The sequence below is a fragment of the Pogona vitticeps genome, chromosome 5 (assembly GCF_051106095.1).
Source record: "Pogona vitticeps strain Pit_001003342236 chromosome 5, PviZW2.1, whole genome shotgun sequence".
NCBI lineage: Eukaryota > Metazoa > Chordata > Lepidosauria > Squamata > Agamidae > Pogona > Pogona vitticeps.
Genome location: NC_135787.1, coordinates 41,569,917 through 41,588,282, shown reverse-complemented (window position 1 = coordinate 41,588,282; position 18,366 = coordinate 41,569,917). Strand labels below are relative to the sequence as shown.

At 38.6% G+C, this 18,366-nt stretch overlaps 1 long non-coding RNA gene across 1 annotated transcript in view; it reads left to right on the top strand.

Annotated features, from left to right (window-relative positions):
• The window catches only part of LOC144589632 (uncharacterized), a 29,103-nt gene extending 11,076 nt beyond the window's left edge, over positions 1-18,027 (top strand). The window contains exon 3 of the long non-coding RNA XR_013545871.1: positions 17,200-18,027. This is a non-coding gene — a long non-coding RNA (uncharacterized LOC144589632). The remainder of the gene's footprint in view (positions 1-17,199) is intronic.
• The last annotated feature ends 339 nt before the right edge of the window (positions 18,028-18,366 follow it).

Here is an 18,366-nt window from a genome sequence, read left to right as displayed (position 1 = left end):
AAATCATATACAGTGGTGCCTTGCTAGACGATTACCTCGCATAATGATTTATTTGCAAGATGATGAATTAACATTGTCTTGCGAGGCACCACTGTAGTATGGCAAAGTTGCAACTGTGTTGTGACAACATAACTTGACTGGGAAGTGGTGCTGCAGAATTCTAATCTTCTTCTCTTTTTTAAAATTTAAAAATCCAAAATAAAACCAAAACCCCAAACTGAGTGAGGGGAAGGTTAGAATGAGGCTTGCAACAGCCTAAGGGCTATGCACCATCCTTTTGTAGCTGAGGGAAGAAATAAATACTGCACCTCCCACATTGAGAGTTTAACCTCGCACCACACCAATTATCACTTTAAAAGCTGCTAATAATAATGTTTAGGAATATGAAGATGAACTTATCTGTACGGAAAGTCACTTCCTGAAGCAATTTCCAGTATTATGCGTAGCACTGTTGGGTTCAGTCCAAGGGAGGACAGTTGTTTATGTGCACACCATGGACTTCAGATAAAAACTTTGAGATGCAGGATATTTAGCAGTCAGATGCAAAGATCTGACAGAAGGAAAAATGTAGACCAATGAAATATGTTATCAATCTACTTGAGAAGTTAGACCTGTCTGTAGATGTAGTTGTTGATGAAAGATTTCAAGATTAAGTTACTTTAAAGAAGTGAATGGGTGGTCTTAACAGAAATTAATATTTGAGATAAAAATCAAAGCACAAGGCTACAGGGAGAGGGATATATTGTTAACCTCTCTGTTTAGACAGGGATTCAGTTTCAGGAGAAACTAATTTTTCAAAACAACATGACAGTTTTTGGCTTTCTTAGCAAGGAAATGGTTTGTGGGTAGAACTATGACAAACGTCCACAGCTGCTCAGAAAAAGTCTTTAATTCACCTGGGGTATTGCATTTAACTTTATATGAAATGGTAAAGAACCAAGATATGCAATGTAAAGGGGCAAATCTCTTTTAAAAACATGAAGAATAACTGCCACACCCTGCAATCACATGCTCTGAAAAATGCACTGAAAGGCTGTGATGGCCAGTTGATTTTTAAAAACAAAATTCAAAACATCTTTCTCCATTACCTGGGCTTAAAATTTTTTTTCATTGGTTGGAGAGATCAGGACTACAGCTCCCGGACTACAGCTTTTTGGACTACAGCTCCCAGAATCCCAGCCAGTGAAATAGCAATTTTCTGATTGGTTGATTTTCTGATTCAGTTCCGTTTCAAAGCAGGATCAGTTGGAAGTCGCCCGTCATCCCTTCCAGAATTGTTGCACAACATAGCTACAGCCTGTATAATTTTCTATATATATCGACAACAACATGAGTCCATTAGACTGCTTCTGTGTATGAGTTAGGTAACTGCAGAGCCAGAGATTGGGAGGGTTTTTTTTCCCATTGTTCCTCCCAGGAGAAAAGCCAGCCTCTGTAGCCTTGGGAAAGCTTCACACTCCAAGGGTGCCCCTAGAAGAAGGGAATGGCAAACCACTTTTGACTAATCTCTTGTGGAAAGTGTTGCCATAAGTCAAAATTGACTTGACAGCATGTTGTTGTTGCTGTTGTTGTTTGGAGGCATAGTACCATGTGTACAATATTTGCATAAAGATTTATTTAACTCTAAGACTGGCTTTCATTGCATCTGTGCAAGTATTTGAACATTTGTTATGAGATAACTTGAAACTGCATTTCTTTTGTCAGTGAGACTTAAAGCAAAAACTATTATACCATTTTTAGAACAAACATTTTTAGGACACTACATCTCACAGTACATTTTCAAAACATTCCTAAGTTTCTGCAGATATTTTGCATTTTACTTTAAAACCTGATTTACAAGTACCAACAAAAGGAAGTTCCTAAACAGCAAATTCTATATTCTCTTCAGCGTTCATCATATAGAGAGTAAAAACCCAGTGATACTCATATTAGATTTATAGCCCATGAGACCTGTTGCCATAATTAAACTGCCTCAGGACTCTTTTTTTTTGGTATGTGCTGCAACAAGTCAAGATGGATGCATCTTTGAAAATTAAACTCCATTGATTTCATTGGGTCTACCTGTTAATTCTCTGCCTGAAGCCCTTTATGGGAGAGGATAGATAACTGAGATAATAATCATCTAAAGAATCCAAAAGAAATGTCTAGTATGCCATCTGAAGTGAGACAGTTTAGAGAACATACCATTCCAAAGGAATCCCTTTGTTGAGTGAATATACCTTCCAATCATCAAATGCTTCCTAGCATTTGAAACAAGAGACTCTACCAGTGACCTCAGCATGGGCAAAAGAAGACCCACCCATTTTCATTCGAAAGGGGTAATAACATTTCATAATAACAACCAAGTGACTTCTAGCAACTTAAATGCTAACATATGCACTTATTATTGCATTTGTTATCCCACCTTTCCTCCAAGGATCTAATGTTAATACTGTATAACACATTTATTATGACACACATTTTTCCAGTCTGGAGGTCACCACATCAGTTCCACAGTATAATCGTCTACAGAGATGAGAAACATGCATCAGATTTTTTTTCTTTTTTTCTTTTTAATTACAAGTCCCAGCATCCTAGAGCCAACACTGAGGTATCAGCCTCTGGACTGAATTTGTAAGTAGTACTACCATCTACCTCAGCTTCAGACTGAGGCACCTGACTCATGAAGCCTTGGGGAACAAAATTATAAACTCCATTTGTTCTTGGACAGCAGCAGTGCCAGTACCAAGGGGAGTCCGAAGACAAAGTCTGCTGGATGTCGTTCAGAATGGAAGACAATTGTGGAAGGCAACAGTAAAAACAACAACAACCCGTTAAATCCTTCAAGTACACCCATCCTGGCTACACAGAAATGTTAAAAGGCTCTCAATTCCGAGCAGACTTAGATGGCCAGAGGGTGCTAGGAATATGTGGGTTGAAATTTAAATTAGGAACTTAGACTATATAGAGTATCTATGCAGCAGGAAAAATCCATAACACAGTAAAAGAAATTAAAAGGAAGGACATTTAAATCTTTGGAATAAGAGAAATTCACTGGCCAGGAATTGGCAGATAAATACTGTGCATGCTATGTTTTATTCTGGTAGTAATGAGGTACTTTTCATAGAGTTTCCAAGATCAAAAATCTCTGAAGGCAAAAATAATGAAATTGAGGCTGTCATGTTTTGGGAATGTCATGAGAAGACTAGATTTTTTGTTTTGTTTTGCAAATACAGTAATGCTAGGAAAAGTTGAAGGCAGCAGGAAAATAAGAAGACCACATTTGAGGTGAATTGACTTCATATGGGAAGCCAAAGTGTTGAGTTTACGAGCTGAGCAGGACTGTTGAGGACAGGAGGTCTTGGAGATTGCTCATTTATAGTGTCACAATACACTGGAGGTGGTTTGATGGCACATAACAACAACAGTGAGGTACCGCATCATTCTGGAGTTGCTATGATAGTAACAAAAGATATAAGTGCAGCTATTGCAAATTTTGTTCCGTTCTCAGATTGAGTACTTCTTAACCAGCTAAAGGGAAATCCCACCAACATCACAGTCACAGTGTGCTAACTCTTCATAAAAATTAAGAAAACATGGAAAAAATATACAAAGAATTCAAAAGTTGTTATAAAATGTACCCAGAAGCAGCACCTAATTTCCTAAAACAAAATTTTAGCAAATGAGTCTGTAGAGACGTTGCTGGAAAATATGGACTAGGACCATTGACTGGATCTAGTGAACAAATTCTGTAATAGAGCTTTGTGAAGAAAAACCTAACAGTTCTCAAATCCATATTCAGATTACCATTAGGGAAACTTTGTACATGGAGATCACTCAAAAGTAGAAAAAAATTTTAAAAGAAGAGAGCAGATGACAGAAGAACTATTTGACTCAACAGAAGAAGAGCAAAAGTGGAAAACTACTGTGTAAATACAGAGAACTATACAGGAAAATCTGAAAGAAAAAAAAAGCTAGGGAAGCCAATGAAAAATGATAGTCCAAACAATGTACAAAAACAGAAAAGCTAGAGAAAATGCACAATTCCACTAATATGGATTTATAAAGTCAAACAATGTACATTACTGGTGGATATGGCAACATTTGAAAATTTGTGTGTGTAGAGTATTAAAATAATTAAGAAATGTATGGAAAACACAGCCCTGAAAATGAAAGTGCCTTCAAAAATGAGTCTTGAAAAACAGTCATGGCAAAATAGTTAGCCGGCTCCCCAAGAAAGCAATGTCACTGTACTATAACATTCCTGGCTGTTGAACATGTTTTACAAATGATAACAAAGTGTAAACAAAAGAGAGAATTGAAAATGTATTGAAATAAGTAGAATATATTTATGTTACAGTTTGTGAATATGATAGGCGATGGCAAGCTAAGTTAATTACCAGTAAAAATAAAGCCGCATAATAAATACAGTAGAGTTAAAATTCTAAAATAGAAGTATACTGCAGAGTATGTTGGTAAACACAGGTATATTGGATATGATTAAATGAACATCGGAATCATCCATGTGCAATAAAAGTCTAAATAAAGATGGCCTATACCCCATAGCAGTTTCCATAAGATGGAGAAAGTGACATAATAACATTTAAAATTTTGATTTAATAATTCATATTTTATGGTTCTATATATTCTTGCTTCTTCTTCATGGTGTGAAATCACAGCTTCAACATAACCACCCACCCAAAACAACCAACCAACCAACCAACCAACCAACCAACCAACCAACCAACCAACCAACCAACCAACCAACCAACCAACCAACCAACCAACCAAACAACCAAACAACCAAACAAACAAACAAACAAACAAACAAAGAAACAAAGAAACAAAGAAACAAAGAAACAAAGAAACAAACACTTAGAAACATTTGAAATATGCATTTCTAGAAGAATGTTTCCTCAGTAAGGAGCATAACTAATGAAAAAGGAGTCAGGTGAATATATAAAGACCAAGAAACAATACAGTATACCACACTCAGAAAACTGGAATACTTTGACCATGTAGTGAGAAATTAAAACCACAGATAGTTAAGCTGTTCATTCAATAAGTGGGGAAAGAAGTGTAGAAAGGAGAAGAGCTTGTTGGCTGAAGAACCTTGGAGACTCAGAATAGCCATAATGATATCTGTAGAAGAAGAATAAGAAGGTGTTCCAGGAAAGCAACATTACCCATCTCTGATTTTCTTATTTCTACAAGCTAGGCCTAAAATCTTTATACCAGTCCTTTCATGTGCTGAGCATTGCTGTTATTTTCATGTGTATAGATGAGGAACTAAGCTAGAAAATTTGCCAAGGTAACACAAAGAAAGTCTAAAGCCAACACCCTGTCAACTCAACCATATTAGTCTTAACTGGAAATGAAAAGAGAAATTGAAAGGGTTGTAAGACCCTTGGCACGAGGAGGGGGGGATTACTCTTCCCTTCTTCTCTCCAACTAAATTTTTCTGAAGTGACATCCAGTCCCCAGTCCCCACCCAGGCGGCACTGGATGAGGTAAGAGAACCCTCCATATAGCTGAGCCAGTGGGTACTATGTTAAACTTCTCTGCTTGGAAGTCTCTCGTAACTACCTCACACCTGGCTGTATTTCAAAGATTAATGAACAGCATCTTGTCAGCTTTAATATATCACTCTGCTTCAGTTTACTTTGACGATGTAATCATAAATTCCCTGACTTGTGGACTACACGTTCAGGATTTGCATGAAAGTTCTAAGAAGAAAGAAAGAACGAAAGAAAACTCAGAAAGGACTGTAAAAGAGAATCAGTGCCAGTCTGGAGAAAAAGAACTGTTATTCTTAATTTTTTTTTTATATTAGGTGTTTTTTCTCTCTCAAGGATTACATGCAGACTAAACAGAGTTGAAGCCATAAAAATTTAAAGACACCAGAAAACATAACAAAAATAAGATCCTTTTAAGGTATGACACAGAACTAGAGGAAATTTATACCTAATTATGCCACCCAAGCAGAGCTGTTAATTAACCTAATGAGAAAATATGTTCCATTTCCATGCCCCAGAAGCATCTGAGATTTCTAAAAGCAACATTTATTCACTTTGCTGCAAACTCATCCCCCCCCGCCCCAATTGATGGTACAAAGTGGTTGACAAGCTAAATTGAAGGAAGAAACAATCTTTTCTGCTAAGAGTAAGCAGGATATATTAAGAGAGAAGTATTAGGAATTCATCCACTAGGAGATAATATATTAGGAGACAAATTGTACAAACAATTAGATGCTTTTTTGCTATTTATCCTTGCGGGAAATGATGGTACAAAGCTCACTATGACTTCTTCACATTGGACCATTCCCCCTATATAAATTTGCTAGCAGTACTAAGAAAATTGTTGCATTAATAATTTGCTATATTGCATCCAGACAGTATTATTATGGAGTGGGATGCTAGTAGCCTTGAACTTTTATCTTGCTAGCCTTTGGAGGATTCTGTCAAGTCCTTGGCCTCTCTATGGAATGGCAAGACAGAAAGGGCTATAAACACAACCACTCCTAGGTGCTCACTTCAATGCTGCAGAGCCCACAATATTCTGTGGTTCACAGACAATCTGCTAGAGTGAAACAGGTCAACTGATGGCTAGAATATAAGAGGTGGTATAAGTCGAAGAATGACAATAATCAGAAAGAAGGAAGAACTTCTTTTTATACCTTCTGTGCAATAGAGAGGAAAGGTCTTGTTTTGTCTCTTCCATAGACATTTCAGTTGGTTGGATAGCTCAGTTAGCTCAGTGAGTTTGGTTTCTGGCTACAGGATCAGAAGTTAGGAGTTCAATTCCTTAGTGTGCATTCCAAAAGATCCAGCCTTTGTAGCCTTGGGAAAGCTGCAGAATCCCAAAGTGCCCTAGAAGAAGGGAATGGTAAACCACTTCTGAGTATTCTCTGACTAGAAAACCCTGAAAAGTGTCATCATAAATCAGAATAGACTTGACAGCACACAATTAATATTGTTGTAATCTACTAGCACCATTACATGTCAGCTCAATTCTTGTCTATCTTGGCTGATAAAGAGTTGGAAGAGATGGATTGGATGGTGGCTCCATGGGTAATGAAAACCTCACTGTGTCAGGGAGTGGTGCTTGCCATCACTCAGTTTATCAGAGGTGGTGGTGTGTCATCCGCCGAAGAGGGTCTCTCTGAATCTAGAGGTGTGTGAATATTACAGCCTCTTTACAAGCATCCCTTTCTGGGGCAAGATGATTGAGAGTGCATAGACTGGTCTGCTTCAGACTTTTTTTTAAAAAGAGGAATGTGATTTGGGTATCAGGTTAAAACCTTGCAATTTGTTTGAGCAGTTGGTAATCAGAAAGGTTATGGCTCCCTGTCTAAGAATTATAAAACAGAGAAGAATTAAACTGTTTCAAAGTGTTCTAGTAGGTTTCGGTTGTTTGGCAGTATTTAAATCGTATCTTCTAACACAATTTTATTGATTGTATCCTCCCTGAGACCTGTTGATATAGGGTAGGTTAGAAGTAAGTAAGTACATAGATAGTAAACTGCAACCTTTAGAGCTATATAAAATTGTTGTGTTGGGATATTTAGCATGAAGAGGGGGATTCAATGTTCCATCTAAGTACAGGGTTCCATCCAAGCCAGTGTTGCTGCCCATGTGTTTCCAGTTGCAGTGGAATCCTGGATGCAGGGGGTGGGGGAGCATCCAGTGCTAGCAGAAAATTAGAAGAAACATTGCTTGGGTTTCCCTGTTGTTAGACTACAACAAACAATAGCCATAGCCAGCATAACTGTTGGAGAAAAGTGATGGGAATTGTAGCCTGACAATATCTGGAGGCACCCCATTCATGTTGTATAGATATGCATTGCAGTGATTAATCTGAGACTAACTCTAGTCCTCTGAAGATGCTGGCCATCTTCATGGTGAAATGTCAGGAAGAACACCCTTAAGAACATGGCCAAAGAGTCCGAAAAACCCTCAACAATCATTAACTCAATACCGTTTGCCACTCCTTCGCGCTTCGCTGTTTCATCTGAATATGTCTGCAATCCTCATAGTAGCTCTATAGGTAAGCATTTATTGTTGCAAGCTATCTCTGGTACAAAATGAAGAATGTGTTGGGGTTGTTTTATCCTGAAGAGCACCAGGTCCAGGACCAAGCCTTGCGATACCCTACTTGTTACCTCTTCTCAGTTTGAGAAAGTCATTACTATGCACTCCCTGAATACAATTCTCTAACCAACTCTGTATCCACCTGATTTTACTATATCCAGCCCACACCTAGTTAGCTTGCTGATCGGAATATTGGGAGGCATTTTGTCAAAAGCTTTGCTGAAGTCAAGCTATTATACATTTACAGCATTCCCACCATCTACCAGGGAGGCTACTCTGTCAAAAAGTGAGATAAGATTAGTCTGGCAGGATTTGTTCTTGACAAATCCATGTTGGCTTCTGGTTATTGCTACAGTGGTGCCTCGCTTAACGATTGCCTTGCTTAACAAGGAAATCGCCGTAGGATTAGGTTTTCCCCATTTAGTTTAAATGGGGTTTTTTTGTTTAATGATGATCGGTTCCCTGCTTCGGGAACCGATTTTCACTTTACGACAATCAGCAAACAGCTGATCGTCGGGTTTCAAAATGGCCACCGGCTGAAGAAAATGGCCCCCTGCTGTTTTCTAGGACAGATTCCTCTCTTTACAGGCACTGAAAATGGCCGCTGTATGGAGGATCTTCACTGGATGAGCAGGTATTCAGCCCATTCGAACACACTGAACAGTTTTCAATGTGTTTTGATGGGTTTTTTTTATTTTGTTTGGTGATGTTTTTGCTCTACAGCGATTTCGCTGGAACGAATTAACATCATCAAGCGAGCCACCACTGTATATTGTTTTCAAGGTGCTTGCAGATTAACAGTTATATAATCTGCTCCAGAATTTTCCCTAGGACTTATGTCAGGCTGAGTGTTCTGTAGTTCCCTGGTTCCTCCTTTTTGCCCTTTTTGAAGATAGTGACATTGTTAGCCCTCCTCCAGTCATCTGGCATGTCACCTATCCTCCATGATTTAAAGAAAATAATAGACAGTAGTTCTGAGATCTTTTCAGCCGGTTCCTTCAATATCTTTGGATGCAGATCATCCAGCCTCAGGTATCTGAACTCATTCAAAGTAGTAAGGTATTTGACTATTTGTTTATGAATCTCAAGCTGCAATCCTATCCCCTCCCTTCTTTTGTCTTTTGCTACACACGTACTTGAAGAATGCTTTTTTGTTGCTTTTAGTTTTCCTTGTTAACCTCTGCTCATTTTCAGCTTGTGCCTTCCTAACACCATCCCTACAACTCTTTGCTACTTGTCTGTACTCTTTTTTTGTAGCATAGCCATTCTTCCACTACCTATATGTGTCCCTTTTGGGGTTTTTTGTTTGTTTGTTTGTTTTTTATTAAAGATAATTAATAATGACAACGCTAACATAAAATGTATATACATACAATACAATACACCTATAGTTCACCTCCTGTGCCACCCTCACTCTTGGGACTAGGTAACTAGAATACTCTTTTCATCCCTTGTCACCTCATTCCACTCCAAAAATACATTGATTTCTCTGCTGGCTTATGACCTTTCCCTTTCACAAAGACATGTTTCAGATACAAATTCCATACCTCTTTAAAATCATTGTATTTTGTCATTCCCCTTCTTACTTTCATTTCACATGTTAGTTTATCATTAATCGCTAAATTCCACATTTCTTTGTACTAATCTTCAAGATTAATTTGCTTATCACATTTCCAATTCTTTGCACATATTAACCTCGCTGATGTGACCATTATAATAATTAACTCTTTCTGTTCTCTTTCAATGTGGTCATTCTTAATTATATTTAATAAGGCTATAGTTGGTGATATTTTAATATTATATCCAATAATTTCTCTAATTTTGTTAAAAACCAGTGCCCTTTCTTTCTTTCTTATTTCACATGTCCACCACATATGCATATAGGTCCCTTTTTCTTGTTTTGCTTCTCCAGCATTGAGATGGTAAATTTTTATTTATTATAATCAGTCCATTTTTTGTTCTTTTCAGCTCCTCTCTGAGCATTTTGTTAAGCCACATTCCTTGTTTCTGATGTCTTTCACCTTTTTGTTGTTGTTGGAATTGTTTGTAGTTGTGCCTTTAGATTTTTCTTCATTTTCTGGTTTCCCAGAATTCTTTGACTTCTCTCTTCCCTCTCCCATCTTGTCAGTGGAAGTAAGAGTACACGTAAAATTGTGTGTGTGTGTGAGTATGTATTTTTCAATGTGAATACAAACATAAATCAATATTATAGTTTTACAAGTCATAATTATTAATATCAGTTTAAAACATAAGGTGGAGAGTTTTAAAGCCCCATAGGAATGGAGTTATATGAACTAATTTTCCTGTCTGAAGTAGTGTAGCATGTATTATCTCCATCTCCCAGTTCAAAAGTACAGTACTTCAAATCAGGCAAGTTATTTTGGCACAGCAAGGAGAAGATCCCTCAAATATCTCTTGCCCACTTCCACCCTTAAGAATATGTCCACAACACATTAAAAAAAACACAGCAATTTGGTATACTTTCTTGACATCCCAGATCTGCTGCATAAGGCAGCTGCTTTATTCTCCCTAATGGTGTGGCAGGAAGACATAATAAGAAAAGTGGGAGTAGCATGTTGTTTCCCTGAACTGTTGTCAAGGAAGAGGAGGAGAACTTAGTAGCTGTCATAACAGTACAATTGATGGGATAAATGTTAGTGTGATGCTTCCACTTTTCAGAAATGGTTGCTATCTTCTTGAGCTTCCATTCCTGAGTCTTAAATGTGTACTTGTGCTGTTAGAATCCTGACTACTTTAATAAAGCATCACTGGTTCAACTGCCTTTGTGATCAGAGCTAAGATGAGCAGTTGCTGTTTTTGAACTGCATGATGACAAAGTTCATAAACAGCCTTCTGATTACATCTGAGATCACACTAATCTACCAACATTCAAGAGATGCAGAACCCCCAAAGTGCCAGGTTACATTTCTGTCACATACACAATTCAGACTTCATTCAATATATGTGTATCATGTTAAATAATGGTTTATATATACATTTAATTTCTTTTAAAAAGTCCCAATTTCCTTCACTCTTGATCTCTTCCTTAGTAATGGAGGTGTTGAAGCCTTCGGTGGCCATTATAAGCTGCAGCTGCAGCAACAATATTATGTTTTCTAGCAGGTGTGCTCTCCACCCATGGGTTTGTAATATGGTGAAGGGCAAAATGGTTGTAATAATGTGAAGAGGTGGGGTTCCCAGATGCAAATACTTTGATTTCAAACATTTCAGGTGACTCCACCCTTCCCCATAGCTGGCTTGAGAGCCCAAATGGCAGAGGCAAAACAATATACTGTAGCTGTCCTGTGTGACAGAATATATCTTTAAAGCACTTGAGCAGACATAGAGGAAAAAGGTGGAGTGGTGCAGGAAGAGAAACCAGATGTCATTTGGAGTAGCTGAGGGAAGGAAAGCCTTGTTAGTCCGAATGGACACCATCCTGAAATCAGTTACTAGCATGTATCTAATTTTGGTGAGATTACTGTAAAGCCAGTGATTTCACAGGACAGAGGCCAGCTGAGCTTTCCCAGGACTCAAGGTAAAACCTCTATGTAAACTTTGTTCAAAACAAAAATGAAAGGTCAGGTGCATATTAATTACAAGGCATATAAATATGTCAGCAGCTTTTTGTAACTTCTTAATAAATCACACCAAGACAGCTCATGAGGGCTAGGCCATATGCTCTGTAATTAGTTGCTGAGCCTTACAATGTGCTTTTCTGTAAAACCAATGTGTTTTTTTAATACAAGCCTTTTGTTCTTCCTTGGAGACAGCTTAGAAGGTTGAAGAGTTTTGCTTTTATTAGTATCTCCACACACACCACTTCTTGACAGAGTTTAAGATTCTCCACAGTGATTCTCCTTCATTGTACAGTGGCGCCTCGACTTACGAACATCCTGACATACGACCATTTCGAGTTATAACCAGCTCCAGCTGCAAAATTTTGCTTAGACTTGCGGCCGGAGCTTCGAGTTACAACCAGAAAAAGGCAGGGGGGGAAAGGCAGGGAATTCAAATTGATAACCGTTGGTGGCAAAGAGGCTGCTTCTTTGTAGCTCTTTCGCCCCAGTGGTTAGAGAGTGTGCGATCGGAGGAAGGTTTGGACTGCATGGTAAGGAAAGGTGCTGCTTTCTACTTTTTAAAAACTCTTCTGGGTGGTTTTGCAGTGTGTTTGGGGCTGGGTGGTGGGATTATGTTTCTATGCTGTGATGGGTCTTGCAGAGTATGTTTGTTTTTTGGTTTCCCCCCCATTTCCGATGGGTCTTGTGGGGTTTGTTTGCTTTCTGCTCTCTTTTTTTTTGCATTTCTGATGGGTCTTGCAGTTTGTTTGCTTTCTGCTTTGCTTTTTTTGCATTTCTGAAGGGTCTTGCATGGTTTGTTTGCTTTTCTTTTTTTCCTCCCTTCGGCCAGAATGGATTAATTGCATTTCCAATGGGTCTTGCAGTGTTTTGTGTGTGGGGGGGTTTGTTTTTTTATTTTTGGTGATGTTTTGTCTTTGGCCAGAACGGATTAATTGCATTTCAGTACATTCCTATGGGAAATGTTGCTTCGACTTATGGCCATTTCGAGTTACGACCGGAGTTCTGGAACCAATTAAGTTTGTATCGATGCACCACTGTATTAGTATCTCCACACACACCACTTCTTGACAGAGGTTAAGGTTCTCCACAGTGATTCTCCTTCACTGTGCTGGGAAAAACTAACGTATTTGATCCTGGGTTTCTCATGCTTCCTCTACAGGCCAAAAACCTCTGTCAGAACAAAAGTTGGAAATACTATAAAGGGTGCAAAAGATAAAAACCTGTGTTCAACCCAATCATTATTTGAGAGATAACGAGATAGGCAATATTTGATTTGTCTATCTGGCCTAGTATTTTAAAGTCTTTAGGTGGCAAGTCACTATTTCTAGTCTGATTTACTACACAGAGCTGTTTCAGCAGTAGAGTGCAGATGTGTGTAAAGAACCACTAGACCCTCTTGAGCTCCTTGGGAAAAAGGTGGAATAGTAATTTCATCTCTGCTGTTTCTGGTAGCTCCTCTCAAGGCCTCAGGCTGAATCTTACGAATCACATTCTTCCTGAGCCCTTTAATGGGGATGGCAGCAGTTATACCTGTTGCAGAATGTAACGTTCAGCCCTGCCCTCACCTGTCCGTCACAGCTGGGCAGTGGAACAGCAGCCAATGAGGGGACGGAAGGTGGTGCTAAAGGGGGAGGAGCTGGGATATAAAGGGGTGTATGGTGTTTGAGAGATCAGTTTAGATAGAGAGAGAGATAGGAGATAGTAGACAGATGAGAGATGAGAGATGATGGTCTGAGCTGCGAGTTAGAGATTAGAGTCAGTGAGAGAGAGCCTGTGATAGCTAGTGCCTGAGAAACAGTGATTGATTGATTATTCCTTTAACAGTGATTTACCATTCCTTTCTTTTTGTAATCAATAAACCAAGTTTTTATTTTTAAAAGTTATACTGGCCTGCTGTATGATTTATTCATTAAGGAATGGTTGGTGGCAGTAAAGAAGAGTGAAGGGTTTTAAAGTGACGTGATGACCTCCCTTTATGAGTAGTGAGGAAGGCCGTCACACAGAATTTTGAATTTCTGGTAAAATTCAATTTCATTATGCAATAGAAATACAGAATCTCAGAGGATAATAGCTACATGTTCCCCAGAATCCCCTCCTTTCTCGTTAACTGGCACTTAAAGTCTCAATAACTCACTCTTGGGACATTTGTAGGAGAAAAAAATATAAAGCATTTCTTTCCTTATAGTTACTTGAAATTGCAAACTTGTTTATGCTGCTTTTTTTTATTCACACATACTTAACAACCAACTGAACAGATCAACAGCAAACAAAAAAATTGGCACCAATCCAGGAAAGATAGGGGAAAGAACCTTCAGTAGAGAGATGGGGCTCTCCTTGAATTTAAAGGTTGGCAGGAATAATTGGCTAGTGCTAGATAGTCACCGCAACTCAGAAAAGTCTTTCTCAGTCAGTCAAACTACAGATAGCATACAAGTTTGTAAGCAGGCCTAAATCTTTACAGAACATATGCTCAGGTAGTTTGGAAACAAATTCTGTGCAAAAGTTAGTTGCAAAGAATTTGTTTGCAATTTACCTAGTGTTTAGGTTAGTTATATAAATTTTTATACTCTGTACTTTACCTGGATGTTGGTACCATGAAACTCGGTGAGATTCACTTCTGCATAGACATTCCAGGATTGTGCTGCAAGCTGCACTCTGTTGCCACCAGTAACAGGACTTTACCTGAATTTTTAGATATGTTTATTGGGCAGATAGCCTCACTGAGCTGTGCGGGGGTGCACTTTGGTTTGAAGATATATTGGATTAGATGATCAGGTATGGCTAACTTTGTCTGGACTGGATTTTATTCACATTCCACTTCATTATATATCTGTGTTCTGGGACAGATGGGTCTATATAGTTATAAATAATAGGAAACGGTAGTTGTTCCTTTGGGTTTTGGGGTAGCAGAACCTGATCAAATCCATGGCCTGCACTGCTGGTGGTAATATGTTTATACAGCTGCATTGACCTGTGCTTCTTAGCATCTTCTGATTTTTATCTTTTTGGTTGGTTGCAAATAACCCGACAGTTTAGGGTACAAGTGAGCAATATAGAGCCTTCCAGATGTTTTTGGACAGCAACTGTCATAAATCCTAGTAAATGTGGTCAAGAGTGAAGGATGTCAGGAGCTATGGTACAACATTTGGAGAACTGCACATTTCCTATCCAATTTAGGATATGGCCAACAGTGACATCTGTTTCAGACTGGGTGATGGCAACATCTTAAATAGTTTTCACAAGTGCTGGAGATAGAGTGACTACAGGTCATGAGGAACAGAGTGTACACCAAAGAGAATCTTAGCTGGTTCAGCTTTATTCAGTCCTACTGCATAGTGCTTTGACGCTATGCATAGTGCATGCTAGATTTTCCTCTTCTGTGCTAGTCAAGCTTTAGAAAGCCTGTTAGCATTGCATCACCCTGTCAAGTGGCATTCTGAAGAAAGTACCTTCTGGAGTGTGGTCCATCAAGATGCACAACTGTACCTGAAAGATTTAAAGTAGGATGGTCAGGTACAAAGTTGTGGGATCCCAGTTTTCTAAGTATTAAAAATGGAGGACTTCTTTTGCACTTTACCACCTTAGTCTGAGCCTGGTCTAAAATTGCATGTCTCATGAGTGCATTTAAAAAATTCTACCGAGCAACCATGATTGAGCCTAGACTAAGGACTCCTGAAGTGAGAAGGATGGTTAAACCCTCCCCTCCGCCTCACAGACCTAATCAGAATAGTTTCCCTGGAATAGTGAATGTCTGGCATCAAGGGGAGGGGATTTTCACCAAGACTGTAGCTTAGTGCAGTGGTTCTTAACCTTTGTTACTCAGGTGTTTTTGAACTGCAACTCCCAGAAACCTCAACCAGCGGAGCTGATGGTGAAGGCTTCTGGGAGTTGCAGTCCAAAAACATCTGAGTAACAAAGGTTAAGAACCAGTGGCTTAGCGCATGAGTGCCATGGCTGCCATTTTGATCAGGATGCCCTGTGGCTGCTAGTTTTAAAAATAAAAACATTACTCACTGATCAATATGAAAAAAAAAAACATTTAATGTGATGTGTAGTTACTTGAATAGAAAAGAGAAAAGAAAAGCGATACGATGCTTCTATATAAGTAAAGGCAAGCTGATACTTCTGTCAAACAACAACAACAGTCTCATACACTGCAGAGCTGGGAGTGATGCAGAAGAGGAATAAAAGTTCCAAAGCTCACACGCACATGTTTATACCAGGCTTCTTCATTTAAAGCAAGTTTCAAAATACGGGCTGCAGACTCAAACTTACTTGAATAGAGTGTAAATAGGAAAAATGTGACATGGGTCAGACTAGATGAGCATGTAATTAGAACGGATTCTCCCTTAAGAGGCTACTTCTTATTGCAAATGCCTTTCAGGGGGTATGTGTGATTGGTCATCAGGAATGGGTCTCATTTGCAAATCTGATCGCTCAGGCACAGAGCTTTCAAGGAATCTGTGTGTCTGGAGGGCAGTAAATACCCATTGCCCTGAATGCCTAATTTCCCCCTTTACTGTACTCTGCAAACCTATCCATATCTACAAAGTGCAGAGTATTTCTCTTAGGTAAGTGCTGATAGGATTCCAATCTTTGCTGCTGAGAAGTGACAAAAAGGGCTATTATCCTTCCACATTGTTGCATATTAGTGTGACCAGGTTGTATATGCAGGATGTCACCTCAGGTTCTCAAAGATGACCTGTTTTGAATGCTGCTCCAACTTTTTATTACCACTGGGTGGCGCAAAGGAGCTTGCTGTCGTACACTATTTGGGGACTTTGTTGATGTGGGGCAAAATCCATTTCTCCATCATGTTGGAGATTTTTGAAGGCTAATTTCATCAGCCCTTTAATTAACAGCTTCCAAATGCATTATGTTGGCTTTGAGATATAGTAGACATATTTCCAAAGATTCAAAATTATTTTTTTATTGTCAGTATATAAGCAAGTGGACAATGCAGGAAAAATAGCAAAGGAAATACAAACAAGCAATATGTTAAGCTGTTTGATTAACAATAAGTAGATTTTTACCATGTTTCATCGAAAGACAAGACTCTGGATATCACATCTTCTTCTTTGTTCAAATTTCTCCTGTGTTTTAGCTTAGAACATTTTGATGTTTATATACAGTAGTAATGTTAAGAGTCGGACACGACTTAATGACTAAACAACAACAATGTAATGATATTATGCTATGTATAGAATGAGGATGTTCATAACCACGTGTGAGCTAAAATAATGTTAAAGTTGTGTTTGTTTAAAAGAAAGTAATCTTTTAGTAACATTAGAATAATCCTTTACACCTTAAGTTTAGTTCTGCAGTGTATTACATTTAAAAAATTCTGCTGAGAATGGATTTTAGACTTGGTACTTGAATGGATCTCTAATGTAATTACTTCCTACCCACTGAGATGTGAGAATGAATATATGAACATTTTTTTAATCTGCTTGCACTATAGCTATCTAAACTGCTCTCGTACCTGTATGCTGTTGTCTCTATACTGCCTTTTAAATGTTGTATTACTACTTCTCTCCTCTACTTTTCAGATTGAGGATAATGCCTTGAAGAGATGAACCCCAGAAAATCCCAAGCTTTCTTTAGTATGATAGTTTGAGAAAGATCCTCCTCACTGCCCTTGGTTCTCTAAAGTTATCAACACATGATCCCATGCTGGACTATTATTTCACTCTGTACACCATTATAAGAGAGCCATGTGGAATACTCCTCTTATTGATGTCTTGAGACCTGTGTTCTCTCTAAGGCAACCTGTTAAGAGGGTGCATGGCAGTACTGGACAGGATCAGAGGCAAATGGGCAAGACCATCCCATGTCTTTCTCTTTCTGTTATGACATTTCTTCCATCATCTCGTTTCTTGAGCCACAAAACTGCTGACCAAAGGACAGATGGTTCTTGCCAGAGATATGAATGGAAGGGCAGAGATTAGAAACATTACTTTTTAGACTACTTAAAGATGATCCCCTTGGCAAAAAATTTTTTTTGAACAATAACTCCCATAATCTCTTAGCTGGAATGCTTAAGAATTCTGGGAGTTGCAATCCAAAAAAGCAGTGTTTCCAAGCTATACTAAAAGGCACTTAAACTTAGGGTGAGTATTGCACTTTATCTGCTCATGAGCTATAAATTCTAGTCATGGGTGGGGCAGGGTAGATTCAGGTTTTGCATGTATCTATCTGATTGCTTCATTGTAAGATGCTAGAAGTTATAATTGTCAGAGTGGGAGGTGATGTGAGTCCTTGACATTGAAACTTACAGAATGGTCCACACATACACCATAATGAAAATATCTTACCCTCACCCTCTGGATAAGGGCTCACCCTATCCCTTTATAAGCATAGACACGTAAACATTGGCTGAAATTCTATTGTGCAACTCTGCATATGCAAGGGTCATGATTAAAGGCAAATCATCATCGATTAAAGGCAATTTTTGGGTGCATGTATTTGTCTGCAATGCAACAAAGTTGTGTGCACTGCGAAATTGCCCAAAGAAGCCTTTTATCAGTGGCAAGTTGCTGCTGCTGCCATCAACACTGCTGTGCACCTGGAGCTGTGCAACAGGATTTCAGACACAAAAGCTACAGATATTATATGTGACTCCTTTGAACTGCCGTAAATAAATAAATAAAATCAGTGGAAGTAGAAAGGCCAGTGGTATGCTTGCTTCATTCTTTAATTCGGGAAGCCATTGTAAT